Below are 14,349 nucleotides of genomic sequence, written 5' to 3'. Positions count from 1 at the left end.
CTTTCAAAAGCATCCCCTTCTCCCCTCAAGGGAGCTAGAGGAACCCAGGCCCACATTACCCACGATTTGTTTCCTACCCTGGTACATCCCGAGTCCACCAAACGGAAAGGTTGTTCTCGTTAGTAGAGGGTGAGCCCCACTCCCAGGAGTAGGGAAGTGTTTGTAACATCTGTCTGGGTAACCAAGGTGTCACTTCCCCAAACGGTCCATACTGTTTCCTTAAAAATAAAAAAAGAAATACTACCTGAAATCTGCGGTGTGTCAGCCCCCTTCCCAAGGTCTGAGTCAGAGCCTGCCTGCCTTCACTGAGGTTCTAGGTGACCAGGGTGTATCACTTTCAGAGTTGCTCCGGGAGCTGAACTTGTGGCTGTCTTCCAGCCACACACAACATAATCGCTATCTATTTTAAAACCCTTTTCCTAGCCCACATGCCATGGAAGATACCTCCTACATAGGTCTTCAACTTCCTACTGGAAACAAAACATTTCTGTCTCACACTTCGCTTGTCATCTGTCAGGACTAATGCGTGTGTGTGTGTGTGTGTGTGTGTGTGTGTGTGTGTGTGTGTTTATCTCTGGCCCTGCAACTCTTGGAGCAAAGAAAGCCACCCCAAATGCTACCGTCCTGCCTGAGCCAATGACGAGCTTGGGGAAAGGATTGAATAGGAGATGAGAGCCCTTAAGCCCAGGGACTTCTCTCACACAAACAGTAAGTGGGGGAAAAAAATAATAAAAACCCTCGGTAGAGGGAGGTGGCTGGTGGATGATAGAGGAAGGGCATTAAGCCGCCGACCAAAGGCCGCCGAGCAGCGCACTTCCCCAGCTGCCTGCAGAGAGCAGTGAAATCTTTTCCTTGTTCAATAAGCAAGCGCTCTCTGCCAGCCTCGCAGGGGCACGGATAATAAACACATGGAGGTGGGCAAACAGATGCACCGAGACCAGCCACCCCGCAAAAGGTCAAAACTTCAGAAACGCCGGGGATCACAGCACCCTCCAACACATCCATCAGTCGCAGCGGGAGAAGGAGCTTGGAGACCAGGCAAAGGATTCTGAATTTTTATTTTCTTTTCGGGCTCCGGCTGGCAAAGTACACGGCTATATGCAAAGCTAGAGAGGTGCAGGAAGGCTGAAGGTGGCGGCGGGGGTGCGAGTAGGAAGGGAGGGGTGTCTAACCCCAGCCACCCAGGCCTCGAGGTGACGAAAGCCGTCAGCAGCCCCAACCGCATCCCACCCCTCCGCCCCCGCCAGCAGACGCCCCCCGCAGCGCCCTCCACCCCAGCTTCCGCCCAGGCAACCCCTCCAGCCCCGCACCAGCAGCAGCAGCCTCGGCCCGGCCGCGCGCGGGCAGCGCCACGACCGCGGCTCCCATCCCTCCCGCGCCGCAGACACCCCGCAGGCCTCCCTGCCTGCCCACCCGGGCGTGCCGTGCCGGGGAGACGAGACGGGGCGCGCACCGCCGCCCACTCCCCCCGCCCCGGGGCTGGCGACGGCTCCCGCTTACCTTGGGCGCTCGCGGGGGGGCTGAAGGTGGCAAGCCTCCCGCCCCCCGCCCCTCGCCTCCGCGCCGGGTTCTTCCTCCCTCCTCCTCCTCTTCCTCCTCCTCCCCACCGAGTGTCCCGGGCTCCCCCTCCGCCCCGCGGCCGGGAGTAGAAGCCGAAAGCCCCGAAGCCGGGCCCGCGTGCGTGCAGGCGGGAGGCGGCGGCGCGCGGCCAGCTCGCCAGTCACTGAGCGCGGCGCGCAGCTCCCAACTAAAGTGTGAAAGAAGCGGCGGCCGCGGCAGGAACGGCCCCCGGGAGTGGGCAGGGAGCGCGCGAGGGAGGGGACCGAGAGGGAGGGAGGGAGACGGGGAGGGAGGGGACCTCCTCGCCCAGTCACTCGCTCGAGGGGCGGGGGCAGCCAGACACTCCCCATCGCCCGGCCCTCCCCGCGCCCGGCTCCCGCGCGCCCCGCTCCCCTCCCCCGGGGAGGGGCCTGCGGAGGCCGCGAGGGCGCCGCGCACCGGAGAAAGGGACCCGGCGAGAGGACGGTCGGGGGTGCGAAGGGCTGCGGGGAGGGAAGGAGGGCGAGGACGGACGTGTGTGCCTGTGTGTTTGGTGTCTGTGTTTGTGGTTTGTGTGCGCGCGCCCTGGGGCCAGAGGGAGGGGAGCGCGCGGCGCGAAAGCTGAGGTTGGGCCTGTCACCCGGGCGGTGGCCTGGAAGCTGCGGGGCGGCTCCGAGGCCCGGAGGGCCCAGCTCTGCGGGAGACCCAGGCCAGCCCGTGGGCCCAGCCCTAAGGTAGTGGCTGCTGGATGAAGACAGAGGGAAGACCGGGCATCCTCACGGTCCTGGCAGCCCAGCGGCCCCGGCCCTGCCACCAAACCGCCTCCACCCAGCCCTGGAGCGGCGGTTCCTGCCAGATGAATGAAGCACGGGCCACTCGGCCGGAGCGGCTCTGGAGGGAAAGTGACGGGCGCACCCTGGGTCCGAGATTTGGCGCCCTTCGCCCCTCCCCGCCCTCCCCGGCCTCTGGGGACTAAAGGGAGGAGGCTGCGCCAGTTGGGCACGTCTGGGATGGTTGGGGTCTAGAAAGATCACAGTCCACCACTTATCTGTTCGTTTTTTGTGGATCCTCACAGGGGGTCAATTTCCCACCCTCTGGGAAAAGGTATTTTCTCCTCTCCCCGTCATATGGGTGTTCCGCGTGTGCACTTAATTGATCTTTCAGCGTTGATAGCTGTTGGATGCCTTTGTGTGGCTTCCCCTCGCTTCGCTGCTCCTGCATTGCCCTAGACACGTGAGGAATGTCAGGCCTCCAGGGTGAGGACACCCAAGAAAACAATAGGGTCAAAAAGAGCCTCCTGGGTCCCGCGGATTGCACACAAACCACTCATTTCTCACTTTCAGCCAAGATGAAGTTGGAAAGTGGAAAGGGACGCACCAGAGCTGGGACAATGATGAGACACTTAACTGAAAAGAAAATTCCTAATTTAGTTTAGTGAAATGAGTTCATAACCACCCATAATGGCTAGGAAGTCGCCCTTTTGGGGGGGGGGGGGGGAGATTGTTTCAATGGGCTCCCTTTTTCAATTTGGCTGGTATCGCATTGTTTTTGAAACTGGCTTGTATTCCATTTTTTTAAACTATCCATATTCTAGTTTGTTTTTCATTTTGGACCAGAACGTTGTAGTCTAGCCTCCTGAAGAGGAGTAATTTCGAAGGGAAAGTAGGCTAATTAAGACTCCAGCCAGGGGCTGCCAGCCACCATATTACATTAGGCCACTTGTTTCATTTCCTTTAGCCTTTCTTTCTTTCTTTTTTTTTTTAAAATATATTTTATTGATTTTTTTACAGAGAGGAAGGGAGAGGGATAGAGAGCTAGAAACATCGATGAGAGAGAAACATCGACCAGCTGCCTCCTGCACACCCCCCACCGGGGATGTGCCCGCAACCAAGGTACATGCCCTTGACCGGAATCGAACCTGGGACCCTCCAGTCCGCAGACCGATGCTCTATCCACTGAGCCAAACCGGTTTCGGCTAGCCTTTCTTTCTTGTCTGTAAAATGGGATTCATGATGGACGAGCTCCTACCTCATAAGCTTGTTGTGTAAGTAAAAGGAAATTAAAATGAGGTGGCAATATGTGCAAAACACTTTGCATGATGCCTGACACATGGCAAGAATTCAAGAACTCAGCTGTTATTTCAGATATGTAGTTTAACCCCCAATTTAGTAGACTTCTTTTCCCCCTCTTTGCATTCCTTCTTAAAGTTGAGGGGATGGGAAAATCTATCTGCTGGGTTCATCCCAAATGTAGTCAACCCTTCTCTGGTGCCTGACACCGACGCCTGTGTAAAATGAAAGAAGTCTATATCTAGATAAGATCCTATAAAAGGATCCTGAAGGGTTACAAGCGTGTGTGTTTCCCCACCTCCCTCCTCTCATCTACAAAGCCCACCCTGAATAGACCAAGCTCTATACATGTTGGCCTGTGTTGTATCTTATCCTTTCGGGGCTGGGAACAGTGACTGGCCATGTAGATTTCTTTTGAGGCACTGTGTGTCTTCTTTGATTTGGCATCCTGAAAACTAACAGAAGGCCACGGAGCAGGCACTTCATGCACGCATACATTAAAGAACATCTATACCATGCCTTTTTAAAGCACACTTTCAATTATTCAAAGTAATGATTACGCATTGTAGAATCCAGTTGACCCTTGAACAACATGGGTTTGAACTGTGTGGGTCCACTTAAATGTGGATTTTTTTTTTTTTCAATACATACCTGTCCTGTTTTGGATGATCTGCAGTTGGGAGTCCACAGAAGCAAAGGGGCAACTGGATGCAATGATCTACACTCTTTTATAGAGGACTTGAGCATCCACAGCTTTTGGTATCCACGGGGGTCCTGGAACCAATCCTGCACAGAGACAGAGAGACAACTAAGATTTGGGGGGGCTGGGGAGTCAAAGGTTATACATGGATTTTCCGACGTGTGAGGTCGGTGCTCCTAACCCCTGTGTTGTTCAAGGGTCAACTGTATTTAGAAATTTCAGAATCTCAGCCAAACATGAAGAAAATGAAAATCACCATAATTCTACCAAGCAACGAGAAGCACTCAATAAGTGCTTCAAGCATATCCATCTTCCCTGCATTTATTTTGCGATTATTCAATCACCAAACACTTACTAAGGACCTAGTTAGGGACTAGACAACTTGCCAGGGCCAAGAGCAGGTTATATGTCAGTGTTGTTTGTTTCTCAGTAGAAACTACTCCTTAGAAGCACCGTTTTATATGGTAGCGAGGCTTTCAGGGTAGACTACACAGAGTCCAAAAGAGGAATCCTGTAATTAAACAGTAGTGCTAACCAGAAACAATCCAGGTTTTGTAGGGTTTGAAGCACTTACAATTTGGGGAGTCATCCTCAAGATAAGGAACACAAAAGTGCAATTACTCTTTGAACTAAAGGGTCATGGACTTAAGCCCCTTTTGCTTCTCAGTACACCCCTCTTTGGTGCTGAAATTTCCATAGAAATTAACTGCTTTGATAAACATTTAATGTGAAAACTCGTTCCTAATTTCACCCAGGATCCTTAGGAGACCTCTCCCACCTCCTCTGCAAATCTGGAAGAAGTGGAGACTTCCATTAGGTGCGCGCGCATGTGCACGCACACACACTTTTGTGCACAGTGGGATTACAGCGACTTCCGGCAAGGGCTGCAGAAGAGCGGGCAGACAGTGCCCAGTAGCTGGGAGGGGGCAGACAGATGGGGCGCTGAGGTGCTGGGGAGACTCCTTAAATAAAGGTACGCACCATAAACCATGCAGCAGGAGCTGCCCGCAAATTTGTGTGGTCAGCACGAGCTAAATCTACTAGACATTTTATCACAGAATAATCTCTCTAGCTATTCATCATTATTAAATGACTATAAACAGGCTTATATAAAAAGAATGAAACATGATCCCCTCCCCTTCACAAGTAATAAAACCATCTCCTCTTTGCCCTTCCACTCTACCAGAATCTCTGAATTCCCTAACTTCAAACACTCTAAGTATTTTTTAAAATGATACCTGGTTTTGATCAGTGAAGTTTTAATTTTAATCTTCAAAGGCATTTCTATCATAACGAATTTTCTTTTATCCTTAGAATTTTAATTTATAAATGCTTAGCTCTATAGGATCATTCATAACACGTAAGTGTGAATCTTTTGTTCTTATTTTTAAGTAGAGTATTATGGATTGAAGGTTGGTATCCCACCAAGTTCATATGTTGAAGCCCTAAGTCCCAATGTGGATGGTATTGGGAAGTAGGGCCTTTGGGAGATGAAGTCATGAGGGTGGGGTCCTCATAATGAGATTAGTGCCCTTATGAGAAGAGAGTAGGGAGCTCTCCCCAACCCCCAATCCTGACTACTCCTTCACCCTTGCCTCCTCCACCCCACCCCCACGCCTCCCAGCACTTCCCTACCCTCAACTCCCTGTCCCCTTCCCAACACACCATCTCCAAGGCAGGAAAAGAGCTCTAAGAACCTGACCATGCTGGCACCCTGATCTCAATTTCCAGCCTCCAGAACTGTGAGAGATCAGCGTCTGTTGTGTAAGTCACCCAGGCTGCGCTATTTTGTTATAGCAGCCCAAGCTGACTAAGACATATGGGTTCCCTTTACCATTGACTATAAAAAGGAAACCAAGGGGAAATGCAAGTTGATTGAAAAAAAGAAGAGTAAAAGCTGTACATATAAAAATAGTAAAAGCTATATGCCTCTTATAACTTCTCATATAAACCCACATGAATTCATTTTATGTGATTTATTTTAAAAGGTTCCAATCAGGTTGATATTTTTAAATAATCAAGTTAAAAGTAGCTTTGGAAGGATTATTCAAAAACAGATAAATATCCTAAAATAAATACTACTCTGAAATGTGCTATCCCAGCAACCCAGCATGGAGTCCCTGAACTTTTGGGGTCTGCCTCCCTTGCTGAAATTTCACAGCCTTATACTGTCGGGGACCTGCCACATCTTTTATGTTAGCTCCACCATCAAGATTTGAAACTAGATATTTGTGTGTGTCCAAATCTTCTTCCTTTGGGGGTACCCCGATGCATACACAGGTAAAGCATCCAATACACAGTTGTGGATTGAGGGTTGTTTGTATATTTTCTTTATACTGGTTAATCCTAAAGACATCACACAGCTCCTACAGAATGATGGGGGCAAAATCAGAGCAGATAGATTAAAGTCAGTGCTAACAACTTGCTAATGGTTCTAATTGGTCTCTCCATGATGTGTGAATTACTCTGAGTAACCTGCTTTTCTAGACCTGATAATTATGGCTCTATTTACTTCCTCCTTGGGTCTCTCCTTAGGGTATGTATTTTTCTTTTATCTCACTTTCCAAAAATTGGGTAGACAGAAGATGAAAACAGGGGACACAAGTCATTTGAAGCATGGAATGTTAAAAACCCATAACCAAGAGACTCAGCCACAGGTAAGAGAGAAGGATGAAGGAGAAGGAGGGGGACTCCAGACCCCTAGTAGGGTCAGCTAAGTCCCCCAGGCTGTCTCCCCCTCTCCTTTTCAGAGTCATGGCCTTGTCCAGTCACCGGAAGTTAGCTCTCTAGTGTGGAGCCCTAGTCCCCAGGTCAAACAGCAGCTCCACCACTGTGGGTGTAACAGATGAAGTTACCTGGTACTTACTGATACCCCGTTGGAGTATTGTCCTGCTTCCAGCTATGCGTGCTAATAGTATTGCTATGTCACATGCTGGTCTTGTCTCTCTAATGGATTGTGAGCTCTGTGAGAACTGGAGGCTTTGCTGCTCCCTGTAGGCTCAGCCAGACAGCAGGGTCTCCTGCAGCCTTAGAGGTTAGGGAGTAATTAAGTTGCCATGACATTGCTGTGTGGGCTCCTCTTAGTAATGATAGAAAGCAAATAGTGATGTCCAGACATTTCAGCCACAATGATACAGACAGATGATGTGGCTAAAAGAAGAAAAAGAGTGCAATATGTGTGTGTGTGTGTGTGTGAGTGTGTGTGTGTGTGTGAGAGAGAGAGAGAGACAGAGACAGAGACAGAGACAGAGAGAGAGAGAGAAGAAACAAACAAAATCTCCATTACCATATTTTCACCTCTATCTCAACTTTACCTCTTTGAACACAGCCTTTCCTTTTCCGACAGCCTTTCAGAAAGTGAAACAATTCTGAGGCGATAAATGGAAGGAGTCAAGTTGCAGATCCCTTCACCATATTGAAGCAAGAACCCTAAAACAACGGATAAGTCATTACTTCTCATTACAGTTCAGATTACAAAAGCTCTGCTGGTTCTGATGTTATGGACTGATTAAGATACAATTACTGAGAACTAACAATTTTAAGAGCTAATACAAAATACTGCTCTCGTGGAGATATAAACAACTTGCTGGTTTCAGACCAGATGCTAAAAGGGAGAAAGGAAGGAATGGGGGAATTCCAAAATAAATGGTTCAAATAGTTTTGGGGTGTTAGCATATAATCAGAATGTTTTCTAAACTCCCCCTCATGCTTTAACTGATTTTAGCCCCCTGTAAAATGCTAGGGAGGTGTTGTTATTATAAACAGCTCCATCTTCTAGATGCAAAATCTCTAAATGCAAAACAATAAGGTTAAGTTATTAGGGCAAAGCCAAGGTTAGCCAGCTAATAAGTGACAGGGCTGGCACTGGCTCTTACACTTGGTACTTAGACTACACCATCCTGATGGTGACCACTGGGCGTAGAAAAGAACACTTCCATCTTCAGGGATCTTCTGCGTGGTAGGTGGCCACAGTACACTGTCCACCTCCTCCACGGTCTCTATCATTGGTGAGGGTCCAGAAACAGATTAGCACTGTGGGCCCATGATACCTGCTGGCTACTCAGAAGCCTGCAGTGGGTTCTCCTAGCCAGAAGACTATTCCAGAGGTGGGAGATCACAGAGCAAAGGTGGCTAGAAGGCTTGAAACACGGTAGCATTTCCATGCTTCCTCACTGATTCGATTGAATCAGTTCTTGGTCCTAAATAACTTTTGTTGATAAAGGACAGCTTTATCAACAAATGCCCAGTGTCAATGTAAGGCAGCCATTAGCATAAACATTTATAATGCTTTCACTAATTTGAAATAGCAGTTTTATGTCTTTCCTGTGGTTTCAGACTATGGTTTCTTAATCTCTGTGTATATGTGTTCCTACAGATAGATCCTTCTTTCAGATTTCCATGTAGAAACATAGCTAGATGGGGTGCAATCCCTTTCAATGCTTCACATTACCATTGGAAACTGAACCCATGAGGCAGAAAATATTTCTTTAAATGTGACAATGTCAAAGTTCTTCTCCCCACTCTCAGCTACAAAAGACCTGTGACCTTTTGTTGGCAGGAAATTACCTTGAGATGCGCTGTTATGGCACCACATCTGTAACCCACACCCCCGGAGTTTACCTGAGGTTCAGAGTGGCCAATAAGCTGAGGACCTCCATGGTGTCACCTCCAGGGAGGGTGAGGAAGGAGCACATTGTAGGTGATAGTGATTGTGGGCTTTGATACAGAATATGTGCTAGTTCATTAACCAGTACCATAAGCATCTGGAGAGCAATCGTGTGGTGGCCATCTCATCTGGGTTGACCTCCACAATCCTGTGGGTGAGGGATTCAATGCTGATTCTGTAGATCTGGGCTCCAAGTGAGAGGCGCTGCCATTTCTACTGGATGGGGTGCCTCTGAAGACAGACAAAATGCAGTGTCAAACTTCTGTGAGAAGGGTGGGGACCCTTTACCCTGGGACTGACCTCCTGTCATCCCCTCGTGGGTCTTAGGCAGAAGAGGCCATAAAGTTAGTCAACAGAAGATTCAAGATTTAAACCCAGGGTTTTCTAATTCCAGGATATGACTCTTCCATGATGCTCACTGAGTGAAGAGCCAGAGGTCACATTCTAAGGTACTGGTTGGGGGTTGGGACTTCAACATATGAATGGGGAGCACAATTCAACACATAACAACTCATTTAGAAATGTATTGTTATCCCCATTTACAGACTATGAAATGAGGCCCAGTGAGGTTAAGTAATGAGCTCAAAGTAGAACAACCAGTGAGTTACAAAGCTGGGATTCGAAACACGGTCTAATTCTAAACTCCAGTCTCTTCTCATTATATAAGCAAAATACCTTTATTTACAGTCTCTGTCTTATTTCTCCCAGGCTGAGTAAATACCTGTCAACGTATTGAGTCTGGGCCTTTTCACTATTATGTAATGATTTACTTCCATTTCAAAATATTTACTGAGTGCCTGCTATTACTATAAGTATTTCAGGCACTGGGTTCAAAGATGACTTGACACATGGATCAGGTTGCAAGGCACTTAACATTTAATGGAAGAGACAGACTTATAAGCAAGTCACTATTTCATAAAGAAACATTAAGTGGCCCTACTGGCGTGGCTCAGCGGTTGAGCATCAACCTATGAACCAGGAGGTCACAGTTCGATTCCTGGCCAGGGCACCTGCCCAGGTTGCAGGCTTGATTCCTAGTGTGGGGCATGTAGGAGGCAGCCAATCAATAATTCCCTGTCATCGTTGATGTTTCTACCTCTCCCTTCCTCTCTATGAAGTCAATAAAAAATATTTTTAAAAAAGAGAGAAATATTTAGTGTTAGGTGGAGATTCAAGCAACTCTGCTGTGGAGGGATTTATACTAATCGGTGGAATCCAGCCAATAATTTTTGTATCCTTACACGTATAACAAGGGACTATAGGGGGACATTTAACAGACACACTTTCCTCCCTCATGGGACTATTGGAGAAGTTCTATCCACTAGGAACTGACTTCTGAAAGAGAATCAGCTTTGAAGAAGCCTGGTCTCAGCCTTTCTCCCTGTTGAGGTCGTTCTACCTCTCTCAGTGAGTAGGATCTGGTCACTGAGACATTGAATCTTAGCATGAAAGTAAGTCCTTCTCTTGAGACAAATGATGAAGTTTCCACAAGAAAATAGGAGGACATTTCCTTCCTTGCCAGTCTCACCCTGAAGGTCACAAATCTGCCCTTTGCTGCGGGAAAGTACACAGGAGGTTGAACAAAGCTAATAATTTCTTTACTCCCGCTACCAAAGTCAGTCTGCTGGATGAAGTATTTCCAACGAAGGCACTTTTTTTCAAAGCCATGTTATATACAGTCCCTTACCTTTGAAGTTATTAAATAAACGAGTTACATAGAACCTACATGACCGCATAGCCTGCTCAAAATGTATACATGCACCATACACTGATATGTCAGAAACTCTTAATGAGCAATGATGCAATTCTTTGGAAAAAAAAATCTTCTTGCAGAAATGAAAACATCTGATTTAAAAATATTTGTAAGATCAGATTACTTAAGTTCTGAAATTCCCAGATAGAATAAGCGTGAGAATCAGAGCAAGAGAGATGGAGAGGGGGGACATTTCATTTTTAAAAAAGAAGCTATAGGACTTTCACTCTCTAGTTGAAGCTACATGTGGCAGAAAAAGGCTACTTAGTACTTAGGGTTCTATCTCAAATATCTTCAAGTCTCTAAATTCTCCTTGATATGCTGATTACAAATAACTAGAGTTTATTTATGCATTCATCCAACTAACAGTTATTGAATGTCAAAATTGTGTCAAGCACTGAGAAGGTTTTGAGGCTGTCAGACTGCTGGCTATGGTGATGCCAATGTCAATGTTAACAACAATACTGATTAAAATGCCAGCGGTTGCATAGTAAGGTCCATCCTTTGTTGTATTTGTGCCTGGTGTGGATGGGACTGCCATTCTGTATTAGGCTGATGTCATATCAAAGTTAAAGGTTTACTTAGGTCTTCAAGAAGAAGAGTGGTAGAGATAAAGTTCTCAGGGAGACATAGCCTTGCGTTGGAGACCAGCTATGCCAGTAAGAGAGAAAACTAAGAAAGAAATAAGTTTTAAAAAAAAAACAACAAAAAACACCTTTCTCCCAACAGAAAAATCCTTAGTACAAATATGCAAGTTTTTGGAATAAGCAGACACTAAGTATAATACAAGATTCTTTCACATCTGTATTAATTATGATGCATTTGGCTGTAAAAACAGACAATACACACAAAAAAATGGCCTAGATAGTGACATTTATTACTCACATGAAATCTGGAGATCAAATGGTTTCTGGGTCTTTAATTCAGTAGCTCAACGAGTTCATTGGGGAACTCACATTTTTTTCCACCTTTCTATTACATCATTTTCATTGTGTCGGCTATTGGCTCCAGACACATTCCCTCATGGCTGCACAATGGCTACAGAAGCTGTAAGCATCATATCCTCACAAAACTACATCCAGCCCCTGCCAGTGTGGCTCAGTGGGTTGAGCATCATCCTATGCACTGAAAGGTCGCAGGTTCAACTCTGATCAGGGCACATACCCAGGTTGCTGGTTCAGGGTGTTAACTGATCTCCTTTCTCTCTCTCTCTCCCTCTCTCTCTCTCAAAATCAATAAAAACATATTTTTTAAGAAACACTATATCCAATGACCTAAGAAGAAACATCTCCCTCTGCATGTCTTTTAAACACCACAGAGAACTTTCCAGAAGTTTCTTTTGCAGGCTTCCTCTCAGTCTCATAGACCAGAATTATCAGTCACGAGCTTATTCCTAAACCAATCACTGACAAAGGAAATGGAATTACCATGGTTTATCTAAACCATCAAGATTGAACCCTTTCCCCAGGAAGAACATGGCTATCTGATTCCTGAACAAAATGGGAATATCTGTGGTACAGAGACAGGGCCGTCCTTTGTGATAGGAAGGAATGGATGTAAGGAAGGCAGCCAGAGGGACCCCCACAGCAGAGTCACAAAGCAGGCAAAGAGCAGTTCCATTAAGGGAACCTCTCTGATGACCACTGGACTTGACCTTGCCCTGCAGATGAGCTTCTCTTACAGGAATGAGTTCTGCTGATCTTTAGGATAGCTTCTAAGGACACGCTGTGCTGTATATTCTGCTGGTTCATATTACACCACCTTGACCTGAAGCCAAATTATGCATAAGAGTTCTAAAATGGTTTATGGCGAGGGCAGGCTGGCTGATGTCATTTGTCAAATGTGGCACTCTAGAATTACCTTCCCAATGTAAAACCATCCAAAGGCTTTCCCACATAATATTTACAGGAAAATGTGTTTTGGAAATAAGAATGAAACACCCTATAGCTTACTCCACTTGGAAAATTGGACTAATGGACCCAGCCCATTGAAGTAATGGTGAGGGAGTCAGGAAACAGTGACCAGGGACCAGGTTTAAACTCTGAAAAAGGATAAATGGGTGGTATGTCTTGAGTTGGTCCTTCCTTGTAAAACTGAAACTAGGAGCTTCTTTGTAATGGAGAAGTTTGCTTTTCATATGCATTTTACTAAAGGTAGAAAAGACCATCTTAATATACTTTTTAAAATATCCCCAGTGTACCTAACATAGTGCTTTTTATGGAGCGCTGAAAAGCTATCATTTGATTAATTGATTAGAGTGAGATTTCTTCAAGAAACCATCAAAACAAGAAGCGAGTCCCAGGTATTGGGTGCCTTGGCAATGTTATCAGCACTACAGCTATCCCCTCGGTTTATATTGGAGGGAACCCAATGGAGGCTGCACACTGAGCCACCTGCAGGCCTCTCAGCACCTGTGCCTTGGGCCACCCCCAGAGCTTCTGATCTGCTAGAGGGAAGCGTGGGTATTGACAGGTTTAAAGCTCTCCAGGATTCTACTGTGCAGCCAAGGTTTAACACCTGCATCAAAATCGCCTGGAGAGTTTATTAAACATCTTTGTTGTGCCCACATTCAAGTTTCTGATCCAGTAGGTCTGGGGGGAGGCTCACTAATTTATGTTAATGAGTTTTCAGGAGGTGTTGTTTCTGTTGGTGTGAACCCCCACTCTAGATCAGGGTTCAGCAAACCCATAAACCCATATACATATGTTATGGGTCCATATAGCTTATCTTGCTAAAGGGCTGGTTTTGTATAGCCTATGAGCTATGAATGGTTTTAGATTTTAAAGGGATTTTATAGAGACAAAAACAACAACAACAACAAAATACCCAAGAAGAATACGGAGCAGAAACTGAGTGGCCTGCAAAGCTTTAACATAGTCAATAGCTGGCCTTTTACAAACAAGGTTTGCTGACTCCTGCTCTAGAAGATCATGAGGTCTGACTAAAAAAAGGGAGAACCTCAAAGTAGAAGAGAAAAACTCTGATGGGAAAAACTGCTCTGGTAGGCCCTGGGGGAACCTCTAATCACAGCTGTGTGCCAGGAGAATGACGCCAGTGCATGCAACCTGACGACAGTGCTACTATTATCATCATACCCATTTTACAGATCAAGAAATTGAGGTTCAAAAGACATTAACTTACCAGTATAGAAAGCTAGTAAGTGATAGAACTTTGATTCAAAGATTTCTACCAACCATTTCTATGTCCTGGAAAACACTTAGAATTATTTTTAGAAAAGGCTGGAACTCCCAGAGAATAGTCTAAAAATAAAATAAGCACTAAATTCATTCCACACACACCCCCAACTCCCCCCCCCCCCCCCCGCCCGGGTATTAACTGGTTGTTTCAGGCACTGTGCTACAAAGATACATGAAATAGTATTCCTGCCTTCATGGAACTTAGTGTCTAAGGAGAGAAACAGACATGGGATGAAACCCATACAAAATCTGACAAGGGCTTAAAGAATAGAGTGGTGAGGTAGGGTTTCACAGAGCAGGGGCCCTTTAAGGATGCCAGTTTCCAGGTGGATAAGACCCGAGGTTTCCTAGCAGAGCAAACAGCATTGATACTCCAATACAGTAGTTCCAATTACTTGTGGTTTTGCTCTGAGGTTTCAGTTACC

At 46.3% G+C, this 14,349-nt stretch overlaps 1 protein-coding gene across 2 annotated transcripts in view; it reads right to left on the bottom strand.

Annotated features, from left to right (window-relative positions):
- The window catches only part of C22H1orf21 (chromosome 22 C1orf21 homolog), a 185,759-nt gene extending 176,562 nt beyond the window's left edge, over nt 1–9,197 (bottom strand). Inside the window, exons 1-3 of one of the 2 annotated variants that reach the window (XM_054712045.1) lie at nt 9,063–9,197; nt 7,623–7,737; nt 4,260–4,394 (exon numbers count right to left, since the gene is read on the bottom strand). The gene's annotated coding sequence lies outside the window, so the exon portion shown is untranslated. Of the gene's footprint in view, nt 1–1,500; nt 1,784–4,259; nt 4,395–7,622; nt 7,738–9,062 lie in introns of those variants that run through there. The other variant, XM_008145952.3, reaches the window with a different exon arrangement.
- Nucleotides 9,198–14,349: the final 5,152 nt, after the last annotated feature.

This window comes from Eptesicus fuscus, chromosome 22 (assembly GCF_027574615.1).
Source record: "Eptesicus fuscus isolate TK198812 chromosome 22, DD_ASM_mEF_20220401, whole genome shotgun sequence".
In the NCBI taxonomy this organism is placed as follows: Eukaryota; Metazoa; Chordata; class Mammalia; order Chiroptera; family Vespertilionidae; genus Eptesicus; species Eptesicus fuscus.
The sequence above is the reverse complement of the archived record's forward strand: the minus strand, read 5'-3'. Positions and strand labels throughout refer to the sequence as shown.